At 40.4% G+C, this 13,079-nt stretch overlaps 1 pseudogene across 1 annotated transcript in view; it reads left to right on the top strand.

The window, feature by feature from the left end:
* Window positions 1-1,278: 1,278 nt before the first annotated feature.
* Window positions 1,279-13,079, top strand: part of LOC309663178 (heat shock cognate 71 kDa protein pseudogene) — a 68,707-nt pseudogene continuing 56,906 nt past the window's right edge. The window contains exon 1 of the transcript XR_014268412.1: window positions 1,279-8,191. The product of XR_014268412.1 is annotated as a heat shock cognate 71 kDa protein pseudogene (transcript). The remainder of the gene's footprint in view (window positions 8,192-13,079) is intronic.

Below are 13,079 nucleotides of genomic sequence, written 5' to 3'. Positions count from 1 at the left end.
GTAATTTGACACGTTTCTCAGCTAGGTTGGGAACTTATTCTCACTTCGTAGGCACAAAGAGTAACTTGATAATAATACATCAGGGAACCCATGGCAGAGTGGTCCTAGGAATGTTTGCCCATCACCCTCTCAGCAAACCACTGGCAAAGTTTCTAGAAACTCAATCAGTTATCAAGTTACTACCATTTATTAAGCAAGCCAAGTGGTACAGGTCTCTGGATCAGGATATCCAGGGGTAAAGAGGACTTTTCAAACTGCAGACATAGTGCCTGCCCATCCACCCTTATCCTCCCACATCACTTACCATAGACACCACAGTTAAAACGACATAACCCATTTAAAGTGTTCTAGGCAGTCACAGTTCCTGATTACAAACAACAGAAACAATACTGGCTAAATTGAGCAGAAAAGGAACACATTGGAAAGCTCTTGCATAGCTCACAGAACTCATCAAAAGTGTGAAGAACCAAACTCTGAAAAGAGAACACAGCAGATTCAGACTCCAGCCATGATCTGCTTGGGCCACCAACTGTAAATCCTACAATAGCTGCTTCACTGCCCTCTGCCTGCTCTCCATCACAGAGGGAGAACCAAACTCTCTCAGTGTCTGAGTGCCTTCAGGAGTCTAAATGCCCTGAAGTTGTGGACAGTGGGTGAGCTGAGTTCATATGCTCACCACCTCTATGAACAGGGAGCTGGGGATTCTCCTGAAACAGGAAATGAGTTCCAGCGCTAGGTAGAATTAAAAGACAACAATGCTTGCCACACAAAGTACCATGCTGAACCAACAAATGCAGGCGCACAAACTGACAAACTGTAGCCCAGAGCCCAGGGAAAATGATGGCTTGTGATAGGATCTTCCCTCTGGGGTTGATCATCTGCTTAGAGAAGAGATGGTGAAGATGCTTGTGAAACTGTCTCAAGGAAGAATAAGGAATAACAACAACAAAAAAAAAGTAGGAAGGAATGAAGGAAATTTGAATGCCAAGAAATACAGAGAGGGAGAAGTGACCAAGGATAGAATGTACAGAGACCTGAGATGTAGGAAGAAAGATGCTGGAGGAAGGCATGTGAGGGAAAATGACCAAACAGAACGAACCACATACACACACACACACACACACACAAGTTGTAGATCCTTGCTCTCTATAGAGATAGTATTATTAGGTTAATTAATGAAGATCCTAAGATCAGAGAATTAGTACTCCTCAGGATGTATTAGGTAGGCACTCAGTAATGCTTGTTAATATGGGGCAAGCTCATTGAATGCGGCGGCAGCTTTCCAGATTGCTGTTTTCTCCTGCAGCAGACCTGCGCCTACGCTCCAGCAACCATGCCTAAGGGACCTGCAGTTGGCATTGATCTTGGCACCACCTATTCTTGTGTGGGTGTCTTCCAGCATGGTAAAGTGGAAATAATTGCCAATGATCAGGGGAACCGAACTACCCCAAGCTATGCCGCCTTTACTGATACCAAACGATTGATCGGTGACGCTGCAAAGAACCAAGTTGCAATGAATCCCACCAACACGGTTTCTGATGCCAAACGCCTCACTGTGCGAAGACCTGACGATGCTGTTGTCCAGTCTGATATGAAGCACTGGCCCTTCATGGTGGTGAATGATGCAAGCAGGCCTAAGGTTCGAGTAGAATACAAGGGAGAGACAGAAAGTTTCTATCCAGAGGAGGTGTCATCCATGGTTTTGACACAGATGAAGGAAATAGCAGAAGCCTACCTTGGGAAGACTGTTACCCATGCTGTTGTCACAGTACCCGCTTACTTTAATGACTCTCAGCGTCAGGCTACCAAAGATGCTGGAACTATTGCTGGGCTCAATGTACTTCGAATCATCAATGAGCCAACTGCTGCTGCTACTGCCTATGGCTTAGACGAAAAGGTCGGAGCAGAAAGAAATGTGCTGATCTTTGATTTAGGTGGTGGCACTTTTGATGTGTCAATTCTCACTATTGAGGGTGGAATCTTTGAGGTCAAATCTACAGATACCGACTTAGGTGGAGAGGACTTTGACAACCGAATGGTCAACCATTTTATTGCAGAGTTCAAGCACAAGCACAAGAAGGGCATCAGTGAGAACAAGAGGGCTGCCCGTCGCCTTCATACTGCTTGTGAGCGTGCTAGGTGCACTCTCTCTTCCAGCACCCAGGCCAGTACTGAGACTGATTCCCTCTATGAAGGAATCGACTTCTATACCTCAATTGCCCGTGCCCGATTTGAAGAACTGAATGCTGACCTGTTCCGTGACACACTGGACCCTGTGGAGAAAACCCTTTGGGATGTCAAGCTAGACAAGTCTCAGATCCATGATACTGTCCTGGTGGGTGGTTCAACCCACATCCCCAAGATTCAGAAACTTCTACAGGACTTCTTCAACGGGAAGGAACTGAATAAGAGCATCAACCCTGACGAGGCTGTTGCTTATGGTGCAGCTGTCCAGGCAGCCATTCTATCTGGACACAAATCTGAAAATGTTCAAGACTTGCTGCTGTTGGATGTCACTCCTCTTTCCCTTGGAATTGAAACTGCAGGTGGAGTCATGACTATCCTCATCAAGCGCACAACACCACCATTCCCACCAAGCAGACGCAGATGCAGACCTTCACAACCTACTCTGACAACCAGCTCGGTGTACTCATTCGGGTTTATGAAGGTGAGCGTGCCATGACCAAGGATAACAACTTGCTTGGCAAGTATGAACACACAGGCATACCTCCTGCCCCCCATGGTGTTCCTCAGATTGAAGTCACTTTTGATACTGATGCCAATGGCATCCTCAATGTCTCTGCTGTGGATCAGAGCACAGGAAAAGAGAACAAGATTACCATCACTAATGACAAGGGCCATTTGAGCAAGGAAGACATTGAACGCATGGTTCAGGAAGCAGAGAAGTACAAAACTGAAGATGAGAAGCAGCAGGATAAGGTGTCTTCAAAGAATTCTCTTGAATCCTATGCTTTCAACATGAAAGCTACTGTTGAGGATGAGAAACTTCAAGGCAAGATTAATGATGAGGACAAACAGAAGATTCTTGATAAGTGTAATGCAATAATCAACTGGCTTGATAAGAACCAGACTGCAGAGAAGGAAGAATCTGAACATCAGCAGAAGGAGCTGGAAAAAGTCTGCAACCCCATCATTACCAAGCTGTATCAGAGTGCAGGAGGCATGCCAGGAGGAATGCCTGCAGGCTTCCCTGGTGGTGGAGCTCCTCCATCTGGTGGTGCCTCCTCTGGGCCCACCATTGAATAGGTTGATTAAGCCAGCCTAGCATAGGTTTAGCGTTGTTCCACAAAACACTGAAGGACCCAAATTTGTAGCAAATTCCATGGCAGTTTTAAAGTTGAGCTGCTACAGTAAACTGGGCATTCTTGATGCTTGAACATGGAATGTGTGCACGGGGAAAGGAAATAACATTGTACTTTACAAGCACTGTATTATAAGTGGAAAATACAATGTCTTAAATAAAACTGTATTTAAAATTGGCACCATAAAAAAAGGGGGCAATTCATAAATATTAGTTATGTAAACATGCTACCCGTTAAATAATAACAAACTCTATTAGTTATTTGTTATTAAAGGAGCAGGATAACCTCCTTTACCTAAAGTCAAGTATTTAAAGATATGAATCATCGCTAAAGAAATACCTTCAGGGAACAACCAGATTAGTGTCTGAATGAAAAACTAGCCAAGTGGACACATAAAACTCACCATCACTGACATGCGGTGAATAAAAAAATAAAAAAGCCTTAGCAGAGCTGGAATAACAAGTCAGCAAGGTTGAACACTAAGGCCTCTGCAGAGTGGCAAGGGTGACTCTAGGAACAGAGGAGTGTTTTCTAGATACACAATGTAATTTTAAGAAAGGCAGATCTACCTTGGGATTGGTTTTAAAAAGAGAGTTGCATTTGAGAATCTCATATACTATATCTCTGGTGAGGCATTAACAAGAACAGCAGAAGCAGACACCACTGACTAGCTTCTCACTACGCTGTGCCCTGTGCTAAGCATAACCTCATTTAGTCTCACAAAACTCCTGTGGGTTAAGATCACTAGTGTTTCCTTTTACCACTGAGGAAACCAAAGCATAGAGGGGCCAAGTCTTGTCTAGTAAACTAACATGTGTTGAATACCTGTGATGTGGTAGACACATTGCTGGGGCTTTGCATTACTCTGTGTTTAGTAACCAGAAAGGAATGGATTCAAATACAGGTTTTTCCACTCAAAGCCCATATTTGTTCCACCGCTTGGTAGAATATCAACAATCATTTTTCACTCAGAAGGCTCCTGACAGAAAAGAGGAAGAACTAATACAAAGTGATGATGGGAGGGCAAGGGTATTGCTTATTTGTAACTGGCTAGACAAGAGAGAGGGCAGGTCACTGTGTCAGCTTTCAGGTTACCAAAAATAAACAGAGAATTAAGGGGTGAGCAGTGTGGCTGGCCCCTGAGTAGGGATTTGTATAATGAGGGTAATGTGTGTCTGCGTGTGCGCCAGCATGCAGGTGTGCATATACACATAGTATCGCTTAAGTGAACAATAGGCATCCCCTCACACTACTGCTTTACTAGATAGAATTTAAGTACAGTACAGTATAGTGGTCCCACTTACCTGCAGCAGGGGATACGTTCCAAGACCCCCAGTGGATGCCTGAAACAGCGGACAGCACCCAACCATATTTTACTGTGTATTTTCATATACATACCTATGATCAAGTTTATTTATAAATTAGGCACAGTAAGAGATTAACAACAATAACTAATAACAGAAAAAAATATAACCATATACTGTAATAAAAGTTGTGTGAATGTGGTCTCTCTCTCAAGATATTTGAGTGTACAAATTTAACGCCATTTCCATCTTAACTAAGTACTCATCACGCATCGTGGCTATAACTTTTGCATTTTGAGGTGTGACAGCAAAACTAGTATGAATTTCTCTTCCCTTCTTCACAATTTCATGGATAGAAGATTCTTTTTTTTAAATTTTATTTATTTATTTTATTTATTTTTGGCTGTGTCAGGTCTTAGTTGCGGCACGTGGGACCTTTGTTGAGGCATGCGGGATCTTTCGTTGAGACACACAGGCTTCTCTCTAGTTCTGGCGTGCGGGTTTTCTCTTCTCTAGTTGTGGCACGCAGGCTCCAGGGCACGTGGGCTCTGTAGTTTGCGGCACACGGTCTCTAGTTGTGGCACACGAGCTCAGTAGCTGTGGTATGCGGGCTTAGTTGCTCCGCAGCATGTGGGATTTTAGTTCCCTGACCAGGGATCGAATCTGCATCCCCTGCATAGTAAAGCAGATTCTTTACCACTGGACCACCAGGGAAGTCCCAAGAAAATTCATTCTTATAGTAGATCTTGGCAACCTCAGCAAACAATTTTTTTTTCTTTCCTTATTAAGGTTAGAACTTTCACCTTTTCACTTAGAGAAAGCACTTTACTATGGCTTCTCCTTGGCTTATTTGAATTGCCAGCATCACTACTCTTGAGGCCATTATTTTGTAAAATAATGATGACGTGAACACAAGTACTGGGATACCAAAAATAAGTGGAGAACTAAGGAGTATGCAGTATATCCCCTGAGGAGGGATTTGTGTGACAGTCCATCCGATAACCAAGACGGCTACTAAGTGACCAACAGGCAGGATATACTGGATAAAGGGGTGATTCTCGTCTGGGTGGGATGGATAAGGACAGTGTGAGATATCATCACACTACTAAGAACAGCACACAATTTAAAACTTATGAATCGTTTATTTCTAGTACTTTCCATTCACTATTTTTAGACCTTGGTTGACCAAACCTGGTAACTCAAACTGCAGAAAGAGAAACCACAAATAAGAGGGGACTACTATAGCTAATATATGACAGAGGAGTGATAATAACAATAATAATAGAGGAATAATTTCTTAACAGTAGTATCAAAACACATAGGTTTTCCATATTCTTTCATGGAATGTACCACATGTATTGTTACTATAATAAAGTGCTGAGACTTAATTGAATAATTTAGTTTTCTTCTTAAAGCAGAGCAGATACAAGGTTATACCTATAATATGGCTCTCTCTGGGTTTGGTCAGTCTGAGTTTGGTCAGAAAAACAGAGCCCCTGCAATTATTCTAGGAATAAAGGACTCAATATAGAAATTAAGGTTTATACAAATGTGGCAGGAACTGTACAGCTGTAGGCACTGGGACAAAGAAACAATCACTAGTGATTTCAAAGCCCTGGAATGGCTGGGAGAGTTGGGCTTGTGGTCAGTCTAAGAATATGTCGTGTCTGGCCACCTGGCCTGCAAAGTGGGAGCTGGTGGGAAAGTCTCTGATGCTGCTTCATCTGGTGGCTTCCCAGGATAATGGTTTTCTCTTTGCTTTCTCCCTTTGCCTCCCAAACCTTCCACAAGTACCTTTCTTCAGCAAGCTAACCTGAAACCAGACAGGAAAGGGGATCTGGGAAACAAGTCCCCAGTGTCGGAAGGGAGTGGTGGGGATGCTGAGTCAACACCCCACTGGGGTTACGATATCTACTTTCTTAAGAGGGAGAGAAAGTGTGAGGTTAAGACACCAAGAATTGCATACAAGGGGGTATCACCTGTATGAATGTGTCCTTACAATAAAGGAAAAAAAAAAAAAAGAGTTTGAGACATCTGTGATGAGATGTGTGCCTGAGTGGCCTCTGATTACTGAAGGCTGCTGTAGAGCCATTCGAAATATAGCTGGATCATCTCTTTCCATAGAGTGAGGTCACTTTTTTAGTTTTAGTTTTTTCATGCTGGACACCAGAGGGAGGAAAGGAAGGTGATCAAATCAATCTATACGTCTTCTGACAGCAGGCATCAACCTCAGGAGAAAAATAAGAATGAGCCATCATATCATCACCTGTAGAAGACTCTATCCCAAGAGCCTCACCTGCGTAAATTCCCCTTGTGACACTGATGCTGAATAGGCAAGGTTGCTTTTCCACCACTGCTCTGATGGGATACTGAAAAGTTGGGCAATTTAGCTCACTTATAAAACTAGCACCATAAAGCAAATCATTTAAAAACAGCACTAAAAATTCAGGGTATAGTCCCTTGCACAGACGAAAACTTACGACCTTTTAAAATAAGGCAGTATTTACTTTTTAAGTGAGGCAGGATGTGCATTATTATTATTTAATATTTAATGAAGGCCACCAGCGTGCTAGGTGTTATACATCACTCTGCACAAAAAGTTGGGTGTGTATATATAGGAGCCTAGCATCCTATAATTAAAGTCATGCAGCATACAGGAGAATGGACCATACTCCAGAAAGGTCAGATGAACGACACTAATCATAACTGGTTTATATACTTCATTTCCACTAACTGAGGTTTCATCTTTCTTGATACCTTGACATTTATATTTTACTTCACTGCTTATATGTGGGACTTATTGAAAATTCTGACTGCCTGGAAAAAAGTTAAGCTTTCTCTGTCCAGTTGTAAATTGCCCTTAAACCAAACTTTCTTTAATATGTGAAATCATCTATCTCTATTTTATGAGTTGTTGACATAGCACAATCTGTTTTAAAGAGGGACAGTAGCTGCATTAGACACAATAGTTGTCAAGAAGGAGAGAAAATATTTTAAGTTGAAAAAAAATCTAAAAATAAAAGAAACTAATGAACCATGTGTCAAAAACTGTGCCAGACACTTTCTCAGATGATTTGCCTAACAAGGATAGTTTTTCCATCTTAGAAACACCATATTAAAGATTATGATCAGTTTTCAGTACTGAAAATCAGGATTGCAAACAGAAATAGTATTGGGAGACACGGGTTTTAAAATGATGCGCAAATACACCAAAAAAGCTCTTTGTAAATGAAAAAGAGTTCCTTCAAACAGCCATTTCTGTGCCATTCCATGGGAAAATTTGTTTTGTAGGAGAAAATAGTAACAAAATCTCAGTTCATTTGTTCTGAGGCCTAGCTTCGACAAGTTCTTAGAAAATAAGCTAATCTTCAATAAGGATGGTTGATTTTGTATAATTTAAGGTACAGATGAGAAAAACATTCTCAAACTCAGGTGCTTGTAAATTTTTTATAGTACAACAGTTCCCCATGTACTAATTGATTCACAAGACATTTCTATTACTTCCACAGCTGGGGCTGGATATAATCAAGAAGAAATACTGTGTTACCCAGAAATAAACAAAAGGTAATGGAACTTTTGCTGAGCCACAAAGAGAGTATTTTCAGTGTTTGGCTATGAGTTCAATTTCACACTTGAGAACTTTCTAGTCGGTCCTCTTTTCCCCTGGTCAGTACCACTAACACTTCACGGAGGGATGGAAAAAACTGAGCCAATCTGACAGGAGCAATGTCTCTCAGGAAAGAAATACAGCTGCCAAAGAAGGCAAATGAGGACTTTATACAAGCATAAAGCCAGCAGGGCATCTGGAGACATCACATTTCATTGCTCTTTTCTGTTTACTAGAAGATATAAAAACAATCATTTGCCACAGGGGAGATGTTTCATGAATTAAGTGTTATAATTCTATAATTGGATACTATGTTTTTAGGGGAATAAATAAACTTTTCAGGGAGATTTTTTTTTTTTCATACTCTGATCATAGAGCAGGTTCTAGTAATCCTTCAATAGGTAAATGTTTATTGTTTAAGTAGCTCCTATTGGTCCTTTCTGACCTGAACAAAGAACTTTACAGGTTATCTTCCCTCTGCCAGACAAATTCCATTTAAAAATTAAAGATAGCAAACTATTTTAAAAGTAACAATTCACTTGGTTTAGGTTTTCTTCTCTATCTCTCCCTCTCTCATTCTTGCTCACTCACTCTCTCTTTCTCTCTCTCTTGCAAAACAGGTATTTTTTTTCCCCTATCCTTTCATAACTTCCCCATATGAGTTCTTTATTTTGATTTGTCTTTCAATTGTTTGGAATACAAGACACAGACATTTTTAAGAAGCATGCTTGAGTTGCACATTTCATAAAATTTTGTATATCTAAGTATCATTTTATTGCTTTGACTCATGAACTTTATGTTCATGAATTTGTCTGGGTAGAGAAATTATTGAATCATACTTTCTTCTCCTTCCAAATAATGTACAAAATGCTCCATTTATACTAGCATCTAATATTCAAAGACGATTGTAACATTTTCCCCTTTAGAGGTGACAGATTTCTTTTTCTTACAGATGCTTATAAGCTCCTTTCTTCAGTAAAATATTTAACTAAAAATGGTTACCAGATTATATCTTAACCTGTTTCCTTTATAAAGAAAAATGGAACGGAAAACACTACGACTTTTAAGGCAGATAAAATGGACCTAATATTGATATGCAACACAAACTAAGCTAAATGGTTTTATTATCAGCTCATTCCAACTCATAGTTTGAATAGGCTGTGAGAGAAGACCTCAAACTGAATTAACAGTAATGGTGCACAGCTCTTGTTTTCTGAAGACAAGACAGTGATAGAAAACACTATACCTGTGGTGTCTGTCTCTACTGCCAAACAGGAATGACAGCCAGGGCTGAAGTAGAAACAGCATCACCAGTGGCATTTTCATTGACTTGGCATCCTAACACTTAAGCACATGCTGAAAATAAAGCTTATAAGAGGCGAAGAAAAGAGATGAAACAATATCCTGCAGCCAACTTTGAATTACAGAAGATTACTATCATCTGAAAAAAAAAATGTACTGACTTACCAAAGAAAACACCTGGGAGCTTAAAATTTTCACCTGGCTTCTTGCTAATCTGCCTTGCTGGAGCCAAATCATAAAATCAAGCCAAAAGAACACAGGGACAAAGTTCCCAGACTAAGAGTACTCATGGTCCCAGCTTTCACCCTACTCTCCTTGGGCATCCAAAATCCTACCAGAGAAGAAAGAAATTCAACATTCAAATTTTCAACTTCAGCTTTAAGGGAAAAACTTATAAAAGAGCAGATAAAGATGCAGCAGAGTCAAAGTTCCCACTCAGATTCTTTTGGCAGAAGTAGGAAACTCATGTAGGACTGAATATGTTAAAAATAACTAAGAGAAAAAAAATCAGTATGCTATCTATGAAAAAATTCTGCAACCACAAGGTAAAGAGAGAATATGGCATGCAGAAGACAGTCAAAACACACATTTGGAAAAAAAATTTCTCCAAGGCATTGAAGAACATTTTAAATTTAATGCTTTAGAAAGTGCAAAGAGCAGACTCAACATTGCAAAAAACCAAACATGGAGGGAAAACATGACAAAAATAAGAGCAAGTAGTGAGAAGATACCATTTATGAAGATAATACTACTCAACTCGGAAGTATAACTGGTGTGCCTGATGGAAGAAAACAGAAAAAGGAAAAATATTAAAAAAAATGTAATGAAACAAATTTTATGAAATTAAGGAAGGCGTGAATCTTTAGATATAAAAGGTATGGTTATGAACTGAATGTTTGTGTCCCCCCAGCATTTATGTTGCAATCCTCTGTTGGAATCTTAACCCCCAGTGCAATGGTGTTAGGAGGAGGTAATTAGGTTATGAGGGATTAGACCTCTTATAAAAGAGACCTTGGGGGCTCTCTAGCCCTCTTTCCAGCATGTGAAGAGACAGTTAGAGGACCTGCTTCCTATGAACCAGGAAATGAGCCTTCATTAGACACCGCATCTGCCAACTTTGATCGTGGACTTTGCAACCTACAGAACTGTGAGAAATGTTTGTTGTTTAAGCCTCCCAGTCTATTGTATTGTTGTTATAGCAGCCTGAACTAGGACAAAGGGCAAACTCCATCCAAAGATAATTTATCGAATCCCCCATGCAGAGACCACAGGGAATATGTACTGAGCTCACAAAGCTGGGTCTATTAAATAGCTGAGCAAGGGCAGGTACCACCTCGACAAAGTCGCGGTAGCATATAATATGCAGAAGATTAGAGAAAGGTACTTATAATGTTTTGGGGCCAGGGTTAGTCATAAGATTATTTTAGGGTAGAAGATAGTAAGCATAGTCTGGGCAGGAAATGGTTAAAATTTGTGAACTAGGTAAGTTCACTAAACTTCTTTCACAGTGCTATCTTGTGTCAGAAAGTATTCTTTGGGGTCTGTGATTTGAAATTGGAGCTCTCCATCTGTTTCAATGGAAATTAAGTTTCATTCTTATTTTGCTAATTTGGTGCACTTCAGAAAGTAAAATTGTGCAGACCTTTTCCAAAGGTCTTGTTGACTACTTTAACTATAGGATCATATGCTTGACAGTCCTCTTATTCACCACCTAACACCAGGAAAACCTGCCTTAAATCATCAAATCTCAAAATTTCTTCCTCTCATTCCCTGTGCAGAGACATAGAAACAACCAGAGGGGAAAAGGACATCATGTCTTAGTGGGTATCACAGGAGTTACAGCAGGGCTTTCAGTAGCCCATGAAGCCCTTGAAAAATATGTGATCACATATGCACGCTCCACAATCTTAAGAAAATTTGTTACTTTTTATACCAAGAAGCAGATGTAGATGTACTTCTTTTAGTTTATTATATATAATTATATATATGTGTGTATATGTTTGTATACAGACACTTATTGTTTTTAAAACATATATCTTCTGGGTCTGTGCCATATTTTTCCCTCTTAGGAGTCTAAGAAGTTCTTAAACAATGGTCTGAGTAGCAAAGTCCCCAGCAGAGCTCACCAGTAAGGTCCAGGTATAAGTCTTTGAGACTCTTTCAAATAGTAGGTTCTTTGTACTTTGTTCAGTACAAAGGGGTTTATTTCCTATTTCGGGATACTTTCCATAGCTACATGAAGACCTAATTAGCCTACTAATGTGACTGCACATTGCTGCCACATGGTGCTGCTGTTGGAGCTGATTCTTGCACAGCAAGGCGGACTCTCTTCATTCTGCATCAGTCTTCTTGCTAACTGACTCAAGTTCTTGCAAGGGTCATAATGGTGTGCTTGGGCTCCAAGGGTTATCAGTTGTCTTACATGACATTCACACGCTCAGTACTTTTTTCCACTGAATACCACACCATGCCAAAGTGGCTGTCTTGAAGGCTGTACTGTAATAAGTCCTCCTCATTAATCTCAAGATCATTTTGTTTCAGTGGCTGCATTGCCTTTCCTGTCACTGGGTCTTTGTTGGGGCCACGTTAGTTTATCTGGACAGGTACTCCTACAGGTTCCTTTCCCTCTAGAAACTATATTTGTAGGGTATTTACGGAAATTGATCTATCTTCTCTCAACAAGATATAAATGTTGCATATGGGTCTCAGGAAGTGGCAATCTTGATAAAGCCATAAAACTTTCCACCAAATTCTCCCCTATATGTGTATAATCAAAGGACACTGCTCATATGATGCCTGGTTATTAGTATGTTCAGGAAAGAGCAAGGAGGTCAATGTGGCTGGGCAGGAGTGATTGGCACTGGGTGAGCATGGAGTGGGCGTCAACGATGACTCATAAGGTCTCAGAGATTTAGGTGAAAGGCTTCTGCTGGCCCATATGGCAACTCTATGAGACTTAGAAAAAGGTACGCATCAGTCAACGCCAGAACACATGGTTTGATGAGTGGATTTCAGCTTCTATTAGCTGCTTCAGTCTGGGGCACTCATATGCAGTGTAGAGCCTATCAACCACATGGCGCACCCCAGGACTTGAAAATCATTATAAGGACATTGGTTTTTACTCTGAGTTAGATGGGAAGCCACTGGAAGCTGTTGAGTAAATCAGTGGCATGACCTGACTTATTTTTTTCAAGAATCCTTCGGGCTGATTTGTGGAGAATAAGGGATAATGGCAGAAGCCAGAAAGCCAGTTAGCGAGCTAGTATACAATTTGGATGAAAAATGATGGTGACTTAGATTAGGGTGTTAGCAGTGGAGGCGAAACTATATGTTTGAGTTCTGGCAATATTTTCATGGTAGGTCTTATAGGGTTATGATAAAAAGAAAAGGGTCAATGATGGCTACAAGAATGTAGAGTAAAAAGCTTCCAGACTTTACAAAATCAGTCACTAAATAGGTAAATTTGAGAAAATAGTTTAATTCCATTATATTTTAGACTCCTTATTTGTTAGATGAGGAGACTAACATTTCCCTAATTACTAC

The sequence above is a fragment of the Balaenoptera physalus genome (genome assembly GCF_965194825.1).
Source record: "Balaenoptera physalus genome assembly, chromosome: 6".
NCBI lineage: Eukaryota > Metazoa > Chordata > Mammalia > Artiodactyla > Balaenopteridae > Balaenoptera > Balaenoptera physalus.
The sequence above is the reverse complement of the archived record's forward strand: the minus strand, read 5'-3'. Positions and strand labels throughout refer to the sequence as shown.